Source organism: Passer domesticus, chromosome 6 (genome assembly GCF_036417665.1).
Source record: "Passer domesticus isolate bPasDom1 chromosome 6, bPasDom1.hap1, whole genome shotgun sequence".
In the NCBI taxonomy this organism is placed as follows: domain Eukaryota; kingdom Metazoa; phylum Chordata; class Aves; order Passeriformes; family Passeridae; genus Passer; species Passer domesticus.
Window position 1 is genome coordinate 72,591,772 of NC_087479.1, and position 25,163 is coordinate 72,616,934.

Here is a 25,163-nt window from a genome sequence, read left to right on the forward strand (position 1 = left end):
GGGAGGGACTCATACATAAGAGTCGGATGGTACCCATGGGGCTGTACCCCTCCCCGATTTGATTTTGCCGGTGGAGTGACAACGGGGGGGAACTGCCAGTCTATTCAGATAAACGTGACCAATGACAAAATTAGCGATCCAGTTTGGGTCACCGGAAAAACCTGGGGGGCAAGATTATGGGAACCAGGAAAGGATCGGGGGGGGCACTTCCTGATTAGAAAAGAGCCAGTCCCTCATGACCCAGAACCTGTGGGGCCGAACCCCGTAATTACTGAAGAAGGGAGAAAGAGAGAAAGGGGCAATTATTCATTAGTAGAAAATCTCACAAGGAAGCCGACTCAGTCGGGAGATTGGCCACTAACAGCTCCACCTGCTCGGGAGTATAGTATGCTGTGGAAAGTGATGCAAGCTACATTCAGAGTTCTCAATACTACGAACCCAAATTTAACCAATGAATGCTGGTTGTGCTATACTGTTAACCCGCCTTTTTATGAAGCTTTAGGGACTACAGCAAAACCTAGGAGGATTAACGGAACCAATCCACGAGAGTGCCTTTGGAAGAGAGGCCAGGACAGAACCCCAGGGATATCAATAGTTCAGGTAACAGGGAAAGGGAGGTGCGTAGGAAGGATTCCACCAGACAAAAAACATCTGTGTGAAATAGATATGACAACCGTCAAGTCTGAAAAATCGGCTAAGTGGCTTCTCCCTGCAGTAAACACCAAATGGGTATGCAATACACTGGGAGTGACTCCATGTATATCTATACCTCATTTCAATGAGACATTCGAATATTGCATACAGGTTGTGATAGTTCCCCGAATTATATACCATCCAAAGGAATATATATATGAACATCAGATCACTCCTGAACATCATTTAGTGAAACGAGAGCCCTTTACAGCCACAGCTCTTACAGTAGCCGTCCTATTGGGCTTAGGAGGAGCAGGAGTAGGAACAGGGGCAACTGCCCTAATAAATCACCAAAGGGGTATGAAAGACTTGAGAGCCTCAGTAGATGAAGATCTAAGTAGAATCGAAAAAGCAATAGACGGACTAGTCAAATCAGTAAGATCTTTATCAGAAGTTGTACTCCAGAACAGACGGGGATTGGATATACTGTTTCTACAACAAGGAGGGTTGTGCGTAGCATTACGAGAGGAATGTTGCACATATGCAGACCACACTGGGATAGTGATAGATACCATGGCCGAGCTCAGAAAACAATTGGAAAAGCGAAAAAGGGAAAGGGAAGCACAACAAAACTGGTACGAATCATGGTTCAACCACTCCCCTTGGCTCACCACACTCCTGTCCACTATAGCGGGACCTCTCATATTGTTTATCCTAACAATCACTTTCGGGCCTTGCATATTTAATAAATTAATTAATGTAGTAAAGGGAAGATTGGAAGCCGCCCACCTCATGCTCATTAAGGCGAGGTATGAACCTCTGAGCGATGGGAACACAGAGGACTACTTAGAGCTCAGCAGAAAGGAGCTTGCCAGATTCAGTGAACAAAAAGAGTGACATAGAAAAAAAAGGGGGGGTTGTGATGGGAATATGACCTTTTTGTTCACTAAAAACAGGAGAAAGCATAAGGTTGTGATGGGAATGTGACCTTCTTGTTCACTAAAAACAGGAGGAAACATAATGTAAATAAGTAACTGTCAACTAGCATGCGATATGAGACTAAACATTGCTGAGCTAATCAAAATACAAGTTGTTCCCAGTCCCAGGTTCCCAGAGAGGGGGGGCGCCGAGGAAAAGTACCAGAGGCCCTATTCGACGACCACCAGGAGGCAGAAGGAGACCCTCTAACAACCGAGCGAACATGCGCGGAGAAGCACCGGAAATGCGATGGGGCTAAGAGAGCGGGGGGTACAAAAAGGGGAACGGGACAGCTTTCGGCGCGGCAGTTGATGGAGCGAGGACTCCCCCGCCGCCCAGCGCTGCGATTTGCTTTCTCTTTTCTGTATTAATAAATTGGCTATATAATTGACCCGACTGGCCCATTGCGCTCATTTCATAACAGCTACCATGGGCTTCTCTCAAAACTAATTTACATAAAATCATGTCACACTTATTACATTCTTTGAATCCCTCCAGTAAATCCTTCATGCTGTTATTTCAGTCACAGATTGTTCAACTTTTCAGTGCCTTATTTCCATTAAATGCATGAGAATAAGTTAAATTTTGCTGAATCTATAACTTTTAAGAATATTATTTTTTTAATTCTGTGATGTTTAATTTAATGTAAATTCAGGATTGACAAGATTAAGCAAAGTTAAACTTCATTATTGTTAGATTTGAGCAATGTTAAGTTAAATTCCATTAATTTGAAATCCTGTTGTTCTGGATTGAGAGATAATGTGTGTATTGTATTTGCCATCTGTCACAGGTAGGGCAGTTACCTTCTGTTAATTAGGCAGTTAATTGTACCCCAAATAGCCCCCACAGATCCCCAAACACCTGCAAGGACCTCCAAGCTTTCTAAACTCCTTCTTGTGAGAGGAGCCTTGGAGCAGCTGGTTTCAATCCCAGCCCGAGACTTTTCAAGATTTTGTATGTAAAGAATTATAAAGGTGGAACGAAACCTTTGTAGAATTTGTCCTACAGGATTAATGATGGCAAACCAGAGATATTTCTATAAATATATATTATTGATTATGGTAATGATTACACAATATTATCTTAATCAGAAAAATTTGCTCCTAAGTATAACATCTGTAACATATTATATATCATATCATATCATATCATATCATATCATATCATATCATATCACATATCATATCATATTGTATCATGTACTAGGAAGTGATTGCAAAGTAACTGTATTAAAGCAGAACCAGTTATTAAGCAGAGATTGATGTCACTTCCTGTGTCAGTTTGAAAAGACACGTGTCTTCTAAGGAAGGCAGGAGTGTGTCCTAAAATGTAAAATGTAAACCCCCTGCCTCTGAATTGTTATAAATTTGAAATTAAGGGGCTCTCAGACAAAAATATGGGAGCAGGAATAACAGTTCTTTATTAGGGAAACAAATAAAAAGATAAAATAAACAATGCAGTAAAGCAAGACAACACTGACAGAATCAGAACACAACCTGACACCCTGTTGCACAGGGTGTTGGTAGCAGTCCAATTGGAATGGTGGCTGCAGTCCTCCTGGAGTGTCAGGTGCGGTTCTGTTGGAGCAGGGATCCTGTAGAAAGGTGTAGTCTTCCTCTGAAAATCCAGTGGAAGAGGCAGCTGCTGTTCCTCTGGGAAATCCAGTGGAGAAAGCCATGCTAGTGTTCCAGAAACTCAAGATTATATCTGGTAGGAATGCTTGGCTCTCCCCTCTGGACGGAGCATCTCCCAAGGGGATGCTGTAGTTCTTATCAGTCATGCAGTGACATTCAATAGCCTGTTATCAGCAGATGTCTGCCCTGAGGAAGGAGTGGGTGTGGAAGAGATAAGGAAAACTTCCCACTTAACAGAAGACAACTGCCATACAGATGGCAAAGAGAATACAATCTGCTTGGCAATCCAGGACTGTCTCCATTGTGAAACTCAGGGGCCCCAAGCCCCAAGGGTCCATGGTGACCTTGTGGAGCCCCCAGTGTCACAGAGGAGCCATTGTGACACAGTGAGGGCACATGGAGCCGAGGGGTCATGGTGACAGATCAGGGCTTTGTGGGAGCACAAAGGACACTCCAGGGCCTCATGGAACCAAGGAGACCATTGGGACACTGTGGGGTCTCACAAAACCAAGGGAACAGGGAACAGGTCTGGCTGGCTGGGCCTCCTGGGGATCACCTGACAGGTCCAGCTGACCTTGGCGTGTCAAGGGCTGCTTCTCATCTGCCCTTGAAGCACTGGGGCTCTGGGCTTTCCTTCCTATGGGAGAGAACTGTCCTTGTCCTCCAGGGGCCCATGTCAAAATTGGGATTCCTCCTCCAAATTTCCTTATATGCAAAGGTTGTTTCCAGATGAAATCTGCCAGGAGTGACAGCTGTGGCTGCCTTGGCCGTCCAGGGGCCACCTGTCATCTGCCTTTGAAACACTGGGACCATGTGCTTTTCTTTCTTATGGGAAAAAAAACATCCATCTGGACTAGGCACCCATGACTAAAATTGGGCATCTGTCTCCAGCATTCCCTATATCCAAAGATAACTCCCAGACAAAAGCTGCCAGGAGTGACAAGTCTGGCTGGCCTTGGCTTCCTGAGGGCTGGTACTCATCTGCCTCTGAAACACTGAGGCTCTGTGCTTTCCTTCCTAATGAAAAGAACTCTTCTTGCTGTCCAGGTGCCCATGGCCAAAATTGACATTCCACCTCCAAAATGCCCTGTGACCAAGGAAAGCCCCTAGACAAAAGGTGCCAGCAGAGAGAGGTTTGGCTGGCTTGTCTTAATGGTGGCCAACTCTCATCATCTTCCAGAACACCTGGACTTTGCACTTTTCTTTCCAATACAAAAAAACCCATCCATCTTGACCAGGGTCCCATGGTCAAATCTGGGATTCCATCTCAAGAACACAATACATCCAAGGATTTCCCCCCAATGAAAGATGCCAGGACAGACAGGTCTGGCTGCCCTTGGCCTCTTGGAGGCTGCATCTCATCTGCTTTCCAAACACTGTGTGTTGGGCTTTCCTTCCAATGGAAAAGAACCATCCTTCTTCTCAAGATGCCCGTGGACAAAACTGAGATTCTTCCTACCAAATTCCATATATCCAAGGATTCCTCCATGATGAAAGCTGCCAGGACAAACAGGTCTGGCTGTCTTGGCCACCCAGGAGCCACCTCTCTCCTCTTCTGCCTTTGAAACCCTTGGGTTTTGTGCTTTCCTTCCTATGGAAAAGAACTGTCCTTCTTATCTATGCAGAAATGGCTAAAATTGGGATTCCACCTCCAAAATCCCCTATATCCAAGGGTTGCTGTCAGACAAAAGCTACCAGGACAGAGAGGTCTGTCTGTCCTAGGCCTCTGATGGCTGCCTTTCATCTGCCTGTCAAACCCCGGTGCTCCGTGCTTTCCTTCCTATGGAACAGGACCATCCTTCTCCTCTGGTGTCCATGCGTGAAATTGGGATTCCACCTCTAAAAGTCTGCATATCCAAGAATTGCTCCCAGGCAAAATCTACCAGTACTGTCAAGTCTGGCTGGCCTTGGCCTCTGGTGACTGTCCCTGCATCACTGGGGCTTGGTTCTTTCCTTGCCATGGAGATCCCTGGGACACTGTGGGGACCTCATGAAACCAAGGGGAGCATTGTGGCACCACTGGAGCCCATGGAACCAAGGGGCCATGGTGACACAGCGGGGCTTCATGGACCCCAGAGACCATTATGACTCTGTGGGGCCTGATGGAACCCAGGGAACATGGAACAGGTCTGGTTGGCTTGGCCTCCCAGGGGCCACCTGACAGGTCTGGCTGATCTTGGGATGTCAAGGGCTGCCTCTCATCAGCTCCTGGAGGGGTATCTCTCCGAATAAAACCTGGCACCTCTGGCTGGCCTTGGCCTCTGGTGGTTACCTCTCATCTGCCCCTGAAACACTGGGGCTCTGTTCCTTCATTCCTGTGGAAAAGAACTGGCTTTCATATCCAGGGGCCATGACCAAAATTAGAATTTGGCCTCCCAAATTCTGTATACCCCTGGATTGCTCCCAGACAAAAGTAGCCAGGACAGGCACGTCAGGATGGCACTGTCCTCTGCTGATTTTCTTAGACTATGAGTTGAATATTTTCATTTGGACACACTTTGGACAGGGCCCAGAGATCTCCCAAGGATGGGTTTTGAGGCCTACGGCTCATGACTACTACATATGGAAAAAGGAGCTCTGTGCTCTGTGCTGTTATGGGGGTTTTGCATCATGGAAGTGATGTTCTATAGAGAAGCTGCTAGCAATTTTGTTGGTGTCTGACAAAAAAACCAATCAGTAATTAGCTTTGAGAATTGACAGTCTGTTTAACCACTAAGGAAAGTGTACATGCCTCTGTGAAGACACATGTTAAAGACAAGAAAGCCACAGAGGGTCTCTTTCCCTTCTGGCCAGCAAGGAGGTAACAAGGCTGGCCCAGCCCCCGTCTCAGCCAGGCCGGGCCGGGCAGCTCCTGCCGTGGGGCTGGGCCCCTTCCCTGGGAGCCCCCCAGGCCCCATCGGCTGCCGGGCAGGGCAGGGGAGGCCGCGGGGCCGAGGCCGGGCCAGGCCATGGCTGCGGTTGCCAACACCTGGGCGCTACCAAGCCCTGCCCCCCGACCAGCCCGGGCCCAGCCAGGATCTGCCGGGCCCCAGGAGCAGCCCTGGGCCGGGCCGGCTCGACCAAGATTCTGCCACCCTTGGGGTTCACCCGCAAGCCCCGGGCAGGGGGAGGAGAAGCCATGGGCCCCGGCCGTGCTGCTGCTGTGCTCTGGCCTGGCTGCTGAGATCCTGGCCCTCCCCCAGCGCGGCCCATCCTGACACAGCCCTAGCGCAGCCGCTGCAGAAACCTCCATGGTAAAACAGCTCCGGCCGTAAGGACCCAGCCCGGCCGGGGTCACGGAACCATCTGCAGGCCTCGGGAGAGATATTAACTCTTTCAGTGCTTCCATCCTCCCTCGAGTGAGAGAAAAGGACAAAGTGCGGGCACACAGAGGAGCAACCGAGATCAGTGAGGAGGAAGTTGAGTCCCAAATAGGAGGGATGAGGAAATGCCTTGATCTTGGGGCTGAAATCCTCTTGTAAAGCTATGGAGAAGGATGTAATTGATACAGAAGACTCTCTTTTGCCCTATAATTCACTGAAAAATATGGGGGGATGACTTCTTCAGCAAAGGCCTCCATGCTACAGTAAGCAAATGTTGAAGTAGCTATGACCCCACGAGAAGTTTGAACATTGAAACTGGCAAGACTGATGAGACCTTGTGCCCTCAGGGAGAGAAGAAGATTTCAGAGATGAAAATTATTTCAAGAATGGATGAAGAGAACTTTTGCTTTTAAACGGCTTGTTTTTAAACTAATGTCGTCCCATAAGCCAGCATAGCCCATAAACACAGCTGTGGGAAGGCTGTGAAAAAATAGGAAGGACTTCATGTTATTCTGGGCAGCTTCTATTCCTGGAAATTGAGAGCCATGAGAGAAATATTTTCTTATGGAGACGTCTCCATAGCATGAAAGAGAGAATCCTCTCCCTAAGTGAACTGAACAAAGACTATTCTAGAGGTGGCAAACAAACAGGAATGTTTATGTTTTGTCTCTTTACGTTGTCAGTAAGGAAGAATAGGTTGTAGGAAGAGAAGTGTTCTGAAAGCTTTTTCCTGATTCTTAATTCTCTATCTTCCAGTTATTATTAATAAACTTATCTTCATACCCTTCTGAAGTTTTGAGCCTACTTTGCCTTTCTCTTAATCCTATCTCCCAGCAGGAAATGAGTAAGAATATACTAGTGAGTTCACTGGAAATTAGGCAAAACTGAACACACCACACTAATTAATCCTTCCTCCAAGAAATGTCAAACAGGTGAAACAAAACCACTACAGAAATCTTCCTGATGAATTGCCCAGAGCAGAGGGAAATCAAGGTAGAGCCATGGTCTGTCAGGACTCTTTGATCCTAGTGAGCCCCATGGTGCATTTGAGTGGAGCCCCTGAAGCTCAGGGCATGAGAGGAGATTGCACAAAGCTTTCCAGGAGTCCAAGTCAGAAGAAAACCCCAAAGTGTCGCAAAGTATGAATGGGTCCCACTGAGGTCCATCCCCAACACAGGCTCCTCATGGACTCCTTGGAGGAGAGAACTAGGGGGTCAGGATGGCACAAAACCCTTTCAGAGATTCAGTGTGGAAAGGAAAATCCAAAGTACCTTAACAAACTTTGAGTATCTCAAAGCATTAATGAGCCCCATTGAGTGTTAATGAAAGCTCTCAAGGGACTCCTTAAAGCAGATAATTGGGGCCATGATTGCACAAACCTCTCCCAGACTCTGTACCAAAAGGGAAACATCAAGTACCTTCAAATAACTGAAGAACCTTGAAGCATTAATGAGCCCCACTGAGTGTTGTTACTGACAAAGCCTCCCCAGGGACTAATTACAGCAGATAATTGGAGGCCATGATTGCACAAACCTCTCAGAGACTCCAAGGCAAAAGCAAAACCCAAAGTCCTTGGAAAAACCTGCAGTCCCTGGAAGCATTCAGGAGTCCCCAGGGCCATTGCTGAGCAAGGCTCCCCAGGGACTCCTTCCAGCAGATCCTTGAGGCCACTGGGATGTGGGCTAGGGGGGGATGCTGAGGGCAGGACAAGGGGCTGACAGTGCCCAGCCTGGCTGGGGCTGTGCCAGGAGGCCCCAGGGCCTCAGGACAAGGTGTCTCCTCCCAGCCCTTGCTGGCACAGACCCTGCTGCTGTGCCCCAGGCCACCAAGACTTGGCTTCTCTTTGTCCCCACCTGTCATCACTGCCTCCAGTTCTCTGCTCTGCCTGGGGCCTGGGAACACTTTCTCAGTCGTGTCCCTCAGTGGGACCCATTAAAAGCCCAAGAAACTTTGGAGTTGGATTCTGACTTGGAGTTCTGGAGAGGTTTCTTCAGCTGCCTCTCACGGACTGATGTTCAGGGCCTGAGCACAAAGCCCCAGAGGGTCATTGAAGTTCTTGTGCTGTGTCTGTGCTGCTGAGCTGGGCTGGGCTCCTGGCCCAGAGGCAGCTCCTGTTAATCAAGAAGAGCTTCAAATGCACATTTGTCTTGATGAGCAGCTCTTCTGCCAGCCCAGCAGGGCTGGGGCACTGCCTGCAGCCAGCCCGGGCACAGCCCAGAGGCACAGAGGGGTTAAACTCAGCCTGGGCTTGGGAGCAAAGAGCAGAGCTCGCTCAGAGCTCACTAGAGCAGAAATCATCCCAGGTTTGAAACAGTAATTCTCTGGCTGTGGAAGAGAAGCTGCAGCTCCTGCAGGGATCCCCTGGAGCTGGCGCATCCCACAGCTTTTAGGACCTTTCAGGAGCACTATCAGAGTTGCTCCAGGGCAGGGATGTGGCCCCAGGGCAGGGCTGGCTTTCCCTGCTGCCCCAGCCGAGGCACAGCCCAGGGCAGCTCCTGTTGCCAGGCTCTGCTGCAGGGCTGAGCAGCCGCGGGTGCAGCCAGGGGTGCCCAGGGATGTCCTGCAGAGCAGGCTCCTGCAGCCCACGGCACTGTGCTGGGGCAGGGACTCTGCTGCCTGCCAGGGACAGCTCTCAGCCGGCCCGGGGAGCTGCTCCCAGCGCTGGGGAGAAGCTGTGGGGGGAAGGAGCCACCCTGAGCAGGGCAGGTGCTGCTGCTGTGAGGGTCTGGGTGGGGCAGGGCTGCTCCCAGCTCCACACCAAACTGGGCACAGCTCCGGAAGAAACTTCCCAAAGAAGGTAAGCCTGGCATTGCTGGAAAGATCAGGAGCTTTCCTGGGAGTGTTTTCAGTTTCCTGCTTGGAAAAGGATGGGAAATTTGGGGTGATGACAAAAAGATTTTTACATTTTATACATTTCTTCATATATTCGTAGATCTGTAAATTACTATTATACAGTTATAAAACTATAATCCTTATTTAAATCTATTAAACTCTTTATTAACTCTATTAAACTACTATTATATACTTCTATATTTATACTCCTTAATTAACTCTAGTACATTTCTAACCTTTCTATTAGATTTTAGAACAATAATCTGACTGTCTAAATACAGTCCTGAAATACTGTATAGTCTTATTATCAGGAAGAGGACCTACAAGGAGAATGCTTTGGTTTTTGACCAGCATGTGAGCAGTCATAAGAAAGAGTGGGGCAAAGAGTGGGACATACTCCAATGGGTTGAGCCAGGGGTGTGTAACTGGGGCAACTCAATCTGCTTTTGGATGTTCCTGTTAAATATCCCAATTATTCAACCTTAATAAATTGTTGAAATCAAGGGCCAGGTGTGCCCCATCCCCACTGGGACACCTGGAAGCTTCCAATAAAAGTCTGGTTTTTATTTTATTGTTCCAACACTGTTGCAAGGGGGTTTTTCCTCTTTTAATTAGAGACCAACAGAGGAATGAGAGGCAGAACAGGAATTGTAATCCCACAATCACAGAACATTCTGAGTTGAATGAGACATACAGGATCATCAAAGGAATGTTTGAACATTTACAGAGACCTAGAACTGTAACTTTGGGTCGTCAGTCTCTGCTGGGAGCCTCCCAAAGGGTCCTCAGCCACTCCTCAGCTCTGGACAGCAGCAGCATCACCTCTGCAGGGCCCAGCAGGGCTCTCCTGAGCTGCCCTTGCCCACCTGCACACACAGCGTGCCCCAGCCAGGGCCCTGCACACAGGCAGGTTTCTGTAGGGCCGGGGCCAGGGCACACAGGGTGGGATGGGCTCTGTGAGCGCTGGCAGGGACAAGGCTCCTCTCAGGAGGGAATGTCCAGGCCCAGGGAGATGCTCAGGCAAGGAGAGGGGGCTGAAGAGAGCAGTGCTGGGGCAGGAGGGCACTGTTGGTGTGTGGGAGGTGCTGGGCACAGCTGGGCACGGGAACACTGTCCTGCGTGCCCGGCTGTCTCTGCCCTGCCCTCTCAGGCACAGCACCACAGCATCTTCTCTTGTTTCTGCCCTGCCCTGATATTGTCACTGTTATCTGCTGCTCTCAGGGAGGCTCTGGCATTTGCAGCAGCTGAGTCAGGCACTGCCCTTGGCATTCCTGCCTGGCAGGGGTGTCCATGGGAATGGGGTGTCCAAGCTTCCCTGGGACCTGTGGGGCTGTGGGCAAAGCAGTCCATGGGAAAGGGGCATGAGCTGAGCCCCCTCCCTGAGATCCCATCATGGGCACAGCTGGGGATCTCCTTGCTGTGCCCTTCCAAGCTCTGAGCTGCCCTCCTGGGTGCAAATCTGTGCCAGAGCCTCTGGCAGTTCCTTGAATTTCCCACGGGGAAGGGCAGAGCTGCCAGAGCTGAGGAAATGCTGCTGGCTTTGCCAAGAGAGCCGTGAGTGTCCTTGGCACAAGGGGGGGCGGAGAACTTGCCCAGAGACTTTTAGAGAGGGTGAGACACTCAGGGATTCCTCTGCTCTGGGCAGGGTCTGGTTTATCCCAGGCTGACCTGGGAGTGTGTCTGTGCTCTGATTGCAGCCAAAGGTGCAAAGCCAGGGCAGCTGGGAACAAGCCCATCCAGCCCCTCACCTCCCCTCAGCCACAGGGAATCCTTTGCCTCTCCCATCTCTCAGTGGCAAACTCTGAGTGCATCAGAAATGCTGGGGATTTATGACCTCACACAACCAGGAATGATGCATGGGTAGGAAAACAATTCCTAAAACCAACTCCTGCCATCCTTTAGACTTGGGAATGCAGATGCTACCAAGCCTTTCTGCATCAGGAATGATTCCATTGCCAAATCCTGAATATCCAGCCTTGTCCCTCGGACACATGGCCAAAAACCATGAGCAGTGGGGCAGGGATGGCTCCTTGAGAGCCCCCATGCACAGGCCTGGCTGCTCCTGGCACACTCTGCCTGCTCAACTGGAGCTCAGGCAGGGACCTGGGGGAAGGTTTTCCCAGAGCAGGGACAAGGGTGGGTGAGTCCCAGCGAGGCAGGCACAGGGGACGGCCCAGGTTTGGCTCAAAGCAGCCTGTCCTCACTTGTCACTGTCTTTTCTCCATGAACAGGTACCCATGTGCAGCCACAGCAAATGTCCAACAGCAGCTCGATCAGCCACTTCCTCCTGCTGGCATTGGCAGAAACGCGGCAGCTGCAGCTCCTGCACTTCTGCCTCTTGCTGGGCATCTCCCTGGCTGCCCTCCTGGGCAACGGCCTCATCATCAGCGCCATAGCCTGCGGCCACCACCTCCACACGCCCATGTTCTTCTTCCTGCTCAACCTGGCCCTCAGCGACCTGGGCTCCATCTGCACCACTGTCCCCAAAGCCATGCACAATTCCCTCTGGGACACCAGCACCATCTCCTACACAGGATGTGCTGCTCAGGTTTTTCTGAATTTCTTCTTCCTTGGCTCAGAGCTTTCCCTCCTGACCATCATGTGCTACGACCACTACGTGTCCATCTGCAAACCCCTGCACTACGGGACCCTCCTGGGCAGCAGAGCTTGTGCCCACATGGCAGCAGCTGCCTGGGCCAGTGCCTTTCTCAATGCTCTCATGCACACAGCCAATACATTTTCCGTGCTGCTGTGCCATGGCAATACCCTGGGCCATATCTTCTGTGAAATCCCGGCAATCCTCAAGCTCTCCTGCTCCAAATCTTATTTCAGGGAACTTGGGCTTATTGCAATCAGTGCCTGTTTAGTATTTGGTTTTTTGTGTTCATTGTTTTCTCCTATGTGCAGCTCTTCAGGGCTGTGCAGAGGATCCCCTCTGAGCAGGGACGGCACAAAGCCTTTTCCACATGCCTCCCTCACCTGGCTGTGGTCTCCCTCTTTATCAGCACTGGCATGTTTGCTCATCTGAAGCCCCCATCCATGTCCTTCCCACCCGTGGATCTGTCCCTGTCAGTTCTGTACTCAGTGGTGCCTCCAGCCCTGAACCCCCTCATCTACAGCCTGAGGAACCAGGAGCTAAAGGCTGAAGTGAGAAGACTGATGACTGGATGTTTTCAGGAAAATTAATCTCCTGGCCAGTGTTTGCAAATCACTTTTAATAAATGTCATTTTTGATGCTTCTTATTGTTTTCATTGGGGTTTTTTTTAGTTTAAACATTTTATTAATATTGTCCACAGTGAAATGCCATTCTATGTGCCATTACTCATTTTGTTTCTCTCCACAATCCCTGTGGCCACAGACTGTGTCAATAAGGGGCTGCACTCTCAGTGGCTTTAAAGGAACTAAAGGATCTCCCAGCAGAGTTTTCTGCAGAGATGCCCTTTTGCTGCCTTCTCTGGAGCTGCAGCAGCAATGTCTGTGTACAGAGCTGGGGCAGATCAGTGCTGGCACAGCAGCTGTGCCCAGCAGCAGCAGCAGCACTTGGTGTTGCCAGTGCTGCTGTCGTGGCCCTGCCCCGCTGCCCTGGTGGCCCTGGTGTTGCTGCAGGGCCTGAGTGCTCTCGGGGCCGGGCACAGTCCTGGGGGTGGCAGTGCCGGGGCTGCAGCAGGGACAGGCCATGGGCACTGCTGGGGCAGCGCTGACGCCTCAGGCCAAGCCCTGGGGGCTCCAGGCTCCTTGCCCAGGCTCTCTCAAGAACACGGCCAGGCGAACGCTCAGCACAGAAAAGCCCCAGGGTGAGCAGCCCCAGGCTGGCCGTGGGCAGGCTGGGGACAAACAGCATGGCTGGGGCTCTGCAAGGGCCCTGGGGGAGACGGGAAGGAGCAGCAGAGCAGGGGCTGATCCATCCCCAGTGCGCTGCACAGCCCAGGGCAGCGTCCCAGAGCGTCCTCATGGAGCTGCCAACAACATCCCCCCTCTGCAGCCCTGGCCTCTCCCCCAGCTCACAGAGGTGCCGCAGCCTTGCAGGCACAGACACAGCAGCACTGGCTCAGGAGCCCCTGTTTGCATTGCACAGAGCAGGCAGGAGCACCCCCATGCTGCTGCTGTGAGGACATGAACCTGAGGGAGCACAAATGCCATCAGCCCCTGGGGCCAGCAAGGGCTGGGGGACACCAGGGAAAGCACTCAGCTTTGTCCTGGCCTCTGCAGTCAGCCAGAAAGTTTGTTCCCATCAGCTGGGAGTTTCCTGTCCCACTGCAGCTGCTATTGCTCAGAGCCAGGGCTGCCTGACAGCCAGCCCCAAACTGCCCAGAGCATTTCCTTTGCTTCACCTTTGCTTTCTTTACTCTTCCTTGGTCCATATTTCTTCCTCTTGCTCAGCCCTGTTCCCTCCCCTGCAAACAGCCCATCCCTGTTTGCCCTTTCCTCTCTGGCCCCACTCCCCATTCCAGTTCCTGACTTGGCACCATGGAAATATCCCTTGAGATGCAGGATCATCCTCCAAGTGCTGCAGCAATTGTCTGCAGGCTCCTGCAGTGCCTCGTGCTGCTCCCTTGCCTGAGGCACCTCAGGCCAGAGGGGCACATCTGGGCTGCTGTGTCTGCCTGTGGGGCTCCCTATTCTGGGCAATGAGGAGGAGCTGCAGTGGCTCTGCAGGATTGACAGGATGGGCTTTGGGACTGGGGGGAGAAGCTGAGGGACCTGGGCTGCTGCAGCTTCTGAACAGGAGGCCCAGGGCTCATTGTGCAACTGCTCCAAGGCTGGTTTCATAGAATCACAGAAGCAGCAAGGCTGGAAAAGTCCTTGGAGATCATCAAATTCAACCTGTGCCCTGACACTGGCTTGTCTCCCTGAGCCTCCTCTTCTCCAGGATAAACAACCCCAGCTCCCTCAGCCCCTCCTCAGAGAACTTGTGTTCCAGACCCCTCACCAGCCTTGTTGCCCTTCTCTGGATATTCCCCAACCCCCTCCATGTCCTTCTTAAATTGGGGTGCCCAGAACTGGACACAGCACTCGAGGTGCTGCTCAGACTGTGCTGAGTTCAGGGGAAGAATCCCTGCCCTGGTCCTGCTGGCCACACCATTCCTGATCCAGGCCAGGAGCCATTGGCCTTCTTGGCCACCTGGGCACACTGCTGCCTCATGTCCAGCCTGCTGTCCGTCTGTCCCTGCAGGTCCCTTTCTGCCTGGCTGCTGTCCAGCCACTCTGTCCCCAGCCTGTAGTGCTGCAGGGGTTGTTGTGGCCCAAGTGCAGGACCCAGCACTTGGTCTTGTTCAACCTCACCTGGTTGGATTTGGTCCCTGGATCCAGCCTGTCCAGGACCCTCTGCAGAGCCCTCCTGCCCTCCAGCAGATCCATACTCATACCCAGCTTGCTGTCATCTGCAAATTTGCTGATGCTGGACTCAGTGCCCTCATGCAGATCATCACTGCAGATACTGAAATCCACGCTGGCTGGCTCTGATGCCTCAGCCATCCCATGGGTGCCCTGTGATGGATCTCAAGGTGATCTGTTCCATAACATTGCCAGGCACCAAGGTCAGGCTGACAGGTCTGGAGTTCCCCAGATCCTCCTTCCAGCCCTTCTTGGGGATGGGCTCACACTGGCACCTCCACTCATCTGGCACCTCCCTGCTGAGCCAGGACTGATGGTAAATGATGGAGAACAGCTTGGAGAACTCATCCACCAGCTCCTTCATCCACCTATGATGGATCCCCTCTAATCCCATATACCTGTGAGCATCTGAGTGGCTCAGCAGGTCACCAAGTGCTTCCTCCTGGATTCCAGGGGACTGTTTTGCTCCCTGTGCCCATCTACCAGCTCACGAGAACACTTGTCCTGAGTACAACCTGTCCTAATATTGAAAATTGAGGAAAAAATGTTAAGTAGCTCAGCCTTTTTTTATCTTTAGTTACTATATTCCCTGTAGCAGGCACAGGGCCTGCACGGCCTTGGCGATCAGAAGCCTGAGCTAGGAAATACCAAAGTCAGCATGACTAAGGTTTTAGAAACCCCTCTCTTCCGCCTTTTGGACACTGTTATCTCCCTGTATATCCATAGGTCACTTTTCCCTTGACCCTTACTATTGGACAGTTTTCAATACCCCTGTAAGGTATAAAAACCCTAACTCTGCCCGGTTCGGCGGAGGAGAGCTGTCACTGGACCCTTCGCGGAGACCCCAATAAAGAACCCTGCGGAACCCATACAGCGCTGCTCTCTCCCTCTCTGCGTCTGCCGCGGCGATACCCAGGGCGACAGCACCAGGCATGCTAAAAGGGCTGAAATCACTAAAGAGCTGAGCTGCAAATCACTATAGCTTGCCTGGGTTGCCTGAGCCCCCCCCGCTGAGCGATCCTGGCCCTCCGTGAGCTATCCTGGATGACCGGCATTCCCCGCTGGGCTTCTGCCCTCGGGACCATAGCTGGCGCACCAAACATAGCGGACGCCCGAACAGCGAGGGGCCCCTGGACGGACATCTGAACCGCCGTGATAGCCTGGCCGCGGAACTGAATGCCGGACCTGGCATTTCAGAGGAGCAGCATTTCTTCGTGAAATTGTCACTGCCTCCGCTCGCCAGAAATCCTGGAAGAAGAAGCTCTTCGTTTTAGCAGGACTCTTCTGGACAGGAGGTCAGCTGACCCGCACCCCGATACCTGAGCACGCGAGTGTTCACGGAGGCTGACTGGCAGATGACCCCCAGCAGAACTTTGACCCACAACAGGCTGAAGAATTGTAAGTTTAACACAGCCTTTCTTGCGCGCAAAAATATTTTTTCCTCGGGTCCTTTTTTTGGTTTTTTCTTTTTTTTTCTCTTTTTTCTGCTGGCGGGAACTGAAAAATGGGATCAAAGCTTAGTAAACGATCCCAGAACGAGAGAAATTTATATTCCCTAATCCTAGAAATCCTATCTTCTAACAACTTTTCTTTTTCTAAAGGTAACCTTTCAAAAACTAACCTGAAAAAATTTATAAAGTGGATTCTCTGCCACTTCCCAGATACTAATACACAGACTATTACCTTAGACTCCTTTTGGGATACAATTGGGACCACGATATATAAGTTTCAAACTAACCAAGACTTTTCTGTAACCCGGTTTTTACCTATATTTCACGCTATCACTAAAGCTGTAGAAAAAACTAACAAAAAGATAGTAACTTCAGGGCTACCTTCTGTCGAACAAAACGGAAAGTGCTTATCTGAGTCAACAGAAGCGCCTATTTCAAATGCTAATGGAGGAGATAACACCCCCTCCACCCTGGAATCCAGTACTCCGCTGGGTCCTAGTGTCCCGCCATCTGCGCCGCACCCCCCCGACCCCAGGGCGCCCATGGCCCCTGCCCACCCCCTCCTCCCCCCCGCCTGCCCCCCGGGAGCCACATCCTGCGCGCCTCCTTGCTCTGTGTTATCTCCGAGAGCATCTGCGCCAGTTCCCGCCGGGACCGACCCAAACCCCACCCCTCCCCCTGCTCCCCCCGACCCTACTGGCGCCCCCCCCACCCCCTTTTCCGTCCCTCCTGTCCCCGCCGTACCCGCCCCCACTCCGTCTCCCGCCCTCGCCCCCCCCCGCTACCATCGCGTCTTTCCCTGCCCCTGGCATCATCCCTGCTGCGGCACTGGACCAGCCCGCCTGCGTCTCCGCGCCCCCCCCCCACCATCGCACTTTTGCCTGCCGCCGGAATCGTGCCCGCCCGCGTGTCGGCCCCTGACCCAAGCCACCCTGTATCCGCCACACCCTCTTCCAGCCCCGCCGCCTCCTACATCCCGCACCCCCCCTCCCCCCATACCCTCGCTGCGCAACCCCATACCCACGCTCCGCAGCCCCCGGTCGGGACCCCCCAGACTTCCCTCAGTCCTGCCCCCCCTCCCCACGCCCCCCAGTCCTGTGCATGCTGTATCACGCATTACACAGCCACTCCAGCACAGCTGCCTCCCTGTAGCCACGTTCTGCCATGTGCTGCCTTACACTCTCCACAGCCACAGGCACCTCTGCCAAATGCTGCTCCAACCAGCCATAAGAAACATAAAGCAAGGCCTGATAGCTCTCACTTCTCGTCATCTGATGACAGCAGTGACAGCGATTCTGATTTGGAAATAGAATATGTAGATCCTTGGGCAAAAATAAAAATGGAAGCCACACAGGCAGGGGACTGGCAATTAGCTCAGAGAATTACTGCCTTTCCAGTAGATTATAAGAAGGGAAAACGAGGAGGTGCCACTACTAGAAAGACAAGGGAACCTATTACAAATAAAGAACTTGTGCAATTAAGAAATACAGCCAAAGAACATGGTAGAAGTTCACATATTTTTAGAAATTTCCTAGAGGCTACATTCTCGGCACATGTTCTGGTACCCCACGATATTAAAAATATTGCCCAGTGCCTCCTTTCTCCCGCCGAGTACATGCTTTGGGAAAGGCATTGGAAAAAGCAATTAAAAACATTATCAGATAACTACGCTGCAGATGCTGATAAGTCAAATTTTACACTCGAACAGCTGGCTGGTGAAGGGGATTTGCAAAAACCCCCTGACCAAGCTGATACTTTACCTAAGGCAACATTACAAGACGTGGCTATAGCAGCAAAAACCTCCTTACTCCTTACTCCTGATGATTCCACCCCTAGCCAATATTTTTCTACTATCAAACAAGGAATAGATGAAAGCTTTATCAAATTTGTGGATAGAATTAAGGATGCTCTGGAAAAACAGATAGAGAGCACAGAGGCAAGAAAAGAACTGTTGTGTAAACTTGCCATGAGTAATGCGAATGAAAAATGTAAAGCAATTCTGAGAGCCTTACCCTTAGACACAGAACCTACCATAGAGCAAATGCTGGAAAGCTGCACACGCCACCTGTCCACTGAAGACACAGTGGCCCAAGCAGTTACTAAGGGTATTGCAGAAGGAGTTTCTAGTGCATATGCAGTAATAGCTTCTAAAGATCAGGTCCGCTGCTACCACTGCGGAGATTTTGGACATTTTATAAAGGACTGTCCAGAGAGGTCACCTCCCAGGTACCCTCGCAATTTCCACCAAAGGCCCCAGAATCAGCAGCACTATCAGCCGCGTCCGGGAAACTTCCATCGGAGCGTGGTGGGGCCCCACGCAAGGACACCAAATCAAAGGCCATCCAGACCCAGTCACGCACCATCCCAGGAGATTCCAGACCACATGAGGAGGATCCAACACATGGAGCAATACCAAAGGGAACACGCCATTGGCTGGTAACTGCACTGTCCATTGACTTTAAAAATAACAATGTTTATCGTGTTCCCACAGGCAAACGTGGGCCAAAACATCCTAATTATAGGTGATTCTCTCCATACCCCAAAGGAAATATTTGTTGTTCCAGAAGTACAAACAGTGCACCCAGGACAAGAAATCTTTGTCCAGGTGTACTGCACAGACTTACCATATTTTCTTCCAAAGGGTACCCCATTCGCACAAGCCTTTCTACTCCCTAAGAATCACAGGGAACAGCTTCCTCTCAACCCCACAGCAATGTGGATACAAGTTGTGGGACCGAGTAAGCCTGTCATCGAGTGCGGTCTTACCTGCAGAGGAGAGAAGATCCACCTACCAGGGATGCTGGACACCGGTGCAGACGTGACCATCATCGCCCGCTCGGAATGGCCAGCACACTGGGAACTACAACCTGTGGCAGGCATGATCACAGGGATCGGTGGAGCTACAGTTTCCATGCGGAGCAAGAACAACATCCTCGTCGAAGGGCCTGAAGGCAAGTTGGCAACCATCCGCCCATTTGTGGTAAGGGCTCCCATCACCTTGTATGGACGGGACATTTTATGTCAGTGGGGAGCCTCCCTACGTATTCCCAGTCCGGATTTCTAATTGGGGCCACTGAGGAGCGCGCACTGCCAGACACTCCTCGTCTCACCTGGAAATGCCATGACCCGATCTGGATCGAGCAGTGGCCCCTCTCTAAAGTCAAACTGCGCGCACTACATGCCCTTTTGGATGAACAGCTCACCAAAGGCCACATCGTAGAGGCCACCAGCCCTTGGAATTCTCCAGTCTTCGTACTACAAAAGCCTGGAACGGACAGGTGGAGGCTCCTCCACGATCTTCGCAAAATCAACGAGGTCATCGAGGACATGGGTCCCCTCCAGCCTGGTCTGCCCTCACCATCGATGCTGCCTAGAGACTGGACACTTGCTATCATTGATATTAAAGACTGTTTCTTCAGCATCCCGCTGCATCCCCAGGATGCTCCACAGTTTGCCTTCTCCGTCCCCTCTCTTAACAGAGAGGCTCCACTCAAGAGATATCATTGGCTTTTTCTTCCTCAAGGACTAAAGTGCAGTCCAAGTATATGCCAGTGGTATGTTGCTCACATCCTGTCTCCTGTTCGGAACCTATTCCCAAATGCGATCATCCATCACTATATGGACGATATCCTGGTCTGTGCACCAGAAAAAACGTACTTGGACAAAGCGGTTAAAAGGACTATTGAAACCATAGAAAAGGCAGGATTTGAGATCCGTGAGGACAAAATACAGTACACCAATCCATGGACTTACCTGGGACTCCAGATCCGGGAAAGGACCATCGTACCCCAGCAGCTCGCCATCCGAGATGACCCAAAAACCCTGAGAGACTTACACAGTCTGTGCGGATCCATCAACTGGGTACGTCCACTGCTAGGAATTACAACAGAGGACCTCGCTCCACTGTTCAACCTCCTCCGGGGCAAGGAGAATCTGGACTCTCCATGCACTCTAACACCAGAGGCCCGAGATGCCATCACCAAGGTCCAGGAAGCCCTGTCTTCACGCAAAGCCCATCGCTTCGAGCCCAGCCTGCCTTTCCAGTTCGTCATTCTGGGAAAAGCACCTAGGTTCTATGGACTGATTTTCCAATGGGACACTCAACTTCGAGACCCTCTACTAATCCTGGAGTGGATCTTTACAAATAACCAACCCACAAAAACAATTACCACCTTCCAAGAAATTCTGGCACATTTAATAAAAAAGGCTAGGACTCGTCTCCGTTCCCTTGCAGGGTGTGAGTTCACATGCATATATTTGCCAATGACCACTGGGGACCTGGAACATTTGCTCCAGACCAATGAGAGTCTCCAGTATGCCTTAGATAGCTATACAGGCCAAATTTCATTACATATCCCAAAACATAAGCTTTTTAATCGTGATGTAACATTTCATCTGACCCCAAAATTAGTCCAAAGTAGGACACCTCTCAAAGCTCTAACCATCTTTACAGATGGCTCAGGGTCATCCCACAAGTCGGTAATGACATGGAGGGACCCTAAAACCCAAAATTGGGAATCTGACATAAAAATAGTGGAGGGATCTCCACAGATTGCAGAGTTAGCAGCTGTTGTCAGAGCCTTTGAGAAATTCAAAGACGAACCTTTTAATCTGGTCACAGATTCAGCTTATGTTGCAGGCATAGCTATGAGAGCAGAACATGCTCTTCTCAAAGAGGTTTCCAATCCAAAGTTATACCAATTGATCTCTACATTAACACGCTTAATTTCCCACAGAAAACAACCTTACTATATAATGCATGTGAGGTCACACACTGATCTCCCAGGTTTCATTGCAGAAGGGAACAGGAAAGCAGACACCTTAGCCATGGCAATAGAGACTGCTAATGTCCCTAACATCTTTGCCCAGGCAAAGTTGTCACACTCATTTTTTCATCAAAATGTGCCTGCCCTTGTCAGAATGTTCAAGCTTTCAAAAGATCAGGCAAAAGCTATTGTTGCCACATGCCCGAACTGTCAAAACTACCAGATACCATCTGTGGGGACGGGAGTCAATCCCCGAGGTTTAAACAGCTGCCAGCTGTGGCAGACAGATGTAACCCACTTTGCACCTTTTGGAAGGTCAAAGTACGTGCATGTATCAGTCAATACGTTCTCAGGAGCAGTATTTGCATCAACACATACAGGAGAAACTGCACAGCACACCATAAAACATTTTCTCCTGGCATTTGCTACCCTGGGAGTACCAAAGGAGATCAAAACAGACAATGGACCTGCCTATACCTCTCGTAAGTTAAAAGAGTTCTTCAGTGAGTGGGGAATACAACACAAGACAGGTATACCTGCAAACAGGACAATCCATCGTGGAAAGGACACATCAAACTCTCAAAAGAGTCCTCAATCAGCAACAGAGAGGAACGAAAATCATTTCTCCAGTTGAAAGACTTTGCAAGGCTCTCTATGTCATCAACTTCCTGAACTGTACAACCTCAGAGCCTGATCCACCAATACTTCGCCACTTTGCAAATATCACCCAAGCAAAGCTCACAGAGAAACCACCTGTGCTGGTGAAGGACCCAGAAACACATAAAGTCTCTGGACCTTTCGAACTCATCACATGGGGAAGAGGATATGCGTGTGTTTTGCTACCATCTGGTCCAAGATGGTACCCAGGGAAAAACATAAAACCATACCTAGGCACTGCAAATACCACTTCCACAAGCAGTGACAAGAATCCTCCTGAGTCAAACCAAGACCTCCTCAAAACCAGACCAGCTCGGCCTGGAGACGAAGACGTCGCCAAACGTCCACAAGTGGAGGAGATGACCGTGCCATCACACAGCAGCAGACAAGACAGAAAGCTGAACAACATTCTGAGGCATCAAGCCCTAGGCCAGGCACAGCCTGAAAACAAACTGTTCTCTGAATTAGATGTTATTACCCTTCTTACCCTAAAAACCCTATTGTCCCTTTTATCTACCCTTGCCAAAAGCCTCTGACCTTTTACCCACTCCCCCACCCTTAGCACCATAGAAAAAACAGAAAAAAACCAAACCAAAACAAAACAAAACAAAAAAAACAGTAAAAAACTAAAAATAAAAGGGGGGGGTGGAAGGAACAGAGGAAAGGAACAAGAAAGGAACCCTAACCCTCCCTTCCTACCATAAAAATAACAAGTTTTGCTTATATTCCCTATCAGAAGCCCCATTCCTGCCCAAAGATGAAAAATATCTCCGTTGGCGCTGTCCTCACTGCTGCCTGGATGTTCCTCACCGTACCGTGTGCCGTCGGTTGGATCGGCCCACAGCCGAGCCATAATGTCTGGGTAACCTTAGCAAGAACATTAAAACAGGATAACATGTGTTTATCCATGGGGAGCGCTGATAACCCACTTTCCACATGTCTAGTAGGAATTCCTTTTGTAGCCGATGACTGGCCTGCCTATAATTCAGAGCTTCTCCGCACCACAGGTAAGAGACCCCACCAGGTAGAAACTTGGGACCAGTGGACAAAAATACTGCCCAATGCTCTTGAGGAACCCCAAGAATTGGATCTATTGGGGTCCTCTAAGGCCACATTCTGTGTCAAATTTTACTTTAGACGTCCAAAGAATAATTTGCCTGAAATTGATTTGAACAAAAACACATACTGAAAAGACATCTCGCCAATTAACAAAGCCTACAACCCTCACGATTGGTGTAATTACACTGCTCATGTGATCTCTGTGTCCTCTCTCCATCCCAAAGTTCTACCCAAGAGAACGTTTCTCATCTGTGGTGACAGAGTATGGGCTGGGATCCCCTCACGACTCCAGGGAGGTCCCTGTACCCTAGGAAAACTTTCTACCCTTACTCCAAATATCACCCTGTTGCACAATTGGAAAAAAGAGAGCGAGTTATAAACGCCACAAAAGGTCCTACACAGCATTTGATGAAAATTGCGATCCCAAATTATACGATTGGAACAAACCTAAAAAGATAGCGGTCTCTATATTCCTACCATGGGTAGCTGCAGCTAAGGCCCTGGGTGACATAAATCACCTTGGGTGCTGGCTCAGTAAGCAAGCTAACGCTACTTCTGCTGCCCTGAGCGATCTCTTAAAGGAAGAAGAAACCACAAGACATGCCTCACTCCAAAATCGAGCAGCAATTGACTTCCTGCTGCTTGCCCACGGGCATGGCTGCGAGGACTTTGAAGGGATGTGCTGCTTCAATCTCTCTTCACGCTCGGAATCCATCCACGCCAACATCCAGAAACTGAAGGGACTTGTGAAGGACTTAAAAGTAGAACAGACCCCAGACTGGGTCAATGACCTCTTCGGTCAATGGGGATTAACGGGATGGGTTGCATCTTTGGTTAAGGGAATGTTGTGGATTTTTCTTGTAATTGTCATCGTGTTACTTATGTTCTCATGCCTTGTCCATTGTTTTAAAAGAACCATAGGGAACGCCTTTTTTCTAAATACAGAATGTGGAGTTGTAGCAGGCACAGGGCCTGCAAGGCCTTGGCAATCAGAAGCCTGAGCTAGGAAATACCAAAGTCAGCATGACTAAGGTTTTAGAAACCCCTCTCTTCCGTCTTTTGGACACTGTTATCTCCCTGTATATCCATAGGTCACTTTTCCCTTGACCCTTACTATTGGACAGTTTTCAATACCCCTGTAAGGTATAAAAACCCTAACTCTGCCCGGTTCGGCAGAGGAGAGCTGTCACTGGACCCTTCACGGAGACCCCAATAAAGAACCCTGCGGAACCCATACAGTGCTGCTCTCTCTCTCTCTGCGTCTGCCGCGGCGATACCCAGGGCGACAGCACCAGGCATGCTAAAAGGGCTGAAATCACTAAAGAGCTGAGCTGCAAATCACTATAGCTTGCCTGGGTTGCCTGAGCCCCCCCCGCTGAGCGATCCTGGCCCTCCGTGAGCTATCCTGGACGACCGGCATTCCCCGCTGGGCTTCTGCCCTCGGGACCATAATTCCCCTCTGCATCCAAAAAAGAATAGAGGTTCTCCTTATCACATGTTTTGCTATTAATTTTTTATAGACACATTTTCTATGATTTTTTACAAAAGTGGACAGGTTAAGCTCTAACTGAGCTTTCCCCCACTTTTCTTTTCTTTTTGCATGATCTAACGAGATCCTTAAACATTTCCGAGGTTGCTCGACTGTTGTAGTGTGCTTCTATACTTTGTAATACTTTGTGATAGTTTTGGTTTTGTATCTCCTTATTTTCCCCAAATGATGCACCCCTTTTTTGTACCCCCTTCCTCTACCTGTGTAATCATTCTCCTGTGTTGAGATCATCCCCCATATCCCCGCCCTGGTTCTCTGTCAGTCACTCAGCATCCCATCCCCTCTATCTAGAATTTCCGGTCAAAGTTGTCAAGTGATTAGTCCGAGGCCAAGGGTCAGCCCCCTAAGTATTATTTTATATGCCATCCCAAATGTCCATCCCTAAGGTTTCATCCCTGAAGGGTCTTTATTGGTCAAGAAATGTATCTACCTTTGGTTTCCTCCCCCCTTTAAATGTAACCTTGAGATTCCTTTGTTTCACTCTGAGCAAGGTGCCCACTGAGCTGTGGGGCTCCTGAGAAGCTCCGAATCAACCTTGGGCTGGCCCCCTGCTGAGAGTCGGCCTTTTATCCTCCACCAATGTCTCCAGTGTCTCTTCTGATGTAAAGGCTACTAGACTAGCTGCCCTCAGTACCCTCGGGACACCAGAGAGTGTCCCCCGGCTGTCGATTGCTTCGGGGCTGCCCCCCCCCCATTGTCTGCCGACATGGGGCTGACCGGGGTTCACTGGGAGGCACCCAGAGAGATGGAGACACTTGACTTTCATTCCAAGGTTGATGCACCCTCTTTTTTCCCTTGAGTTCCCACAAGATCTCCATGGGCAGCCAGGCCAGTAATTTTCTTCACTAGCTCATCTTTTGCCACAGTGGAACAGACTGCTCTTTTCCTCTTAAGATTATTTTCTTGAAATCTGTCCATTCTTCCTGGACCTCTTTGTTTTTAAGGGCTGTTTCCCTTAAAAAAATCA

The 25,163-nt window shown here is 50.2% G+C and overlaps 1 protein-coding gene and 1 long non-coding RNA gene across 2 annotated transcripts in view; both read right to left on the bottom strand.

Annotated features, from left to right (window-relative positions):
- Positions 1 to 25,163, bottom strand: part of LOC135304013 (zinc finger and SCAN domain-containing protein 2-like) — a 291,747-nt gene that overhangs the window by 12,003 nt on the left and 254,581 nt on the right. The window lies entirely within an intron of this gene.
- Positions 3,007 to 6,058, bottom strand: LOC135304009 (uncharacterized). The gene is made up of 2 exons (XR_010365444.1): positions 3,476 to 6,058; positions 3,007 to 3,263 (listed from the first exon to the last, which is right to left on the bottom strand). It is a non-coding gene; the product is annotated as an uncharacterized LOC135304009 (long non-coding RNA).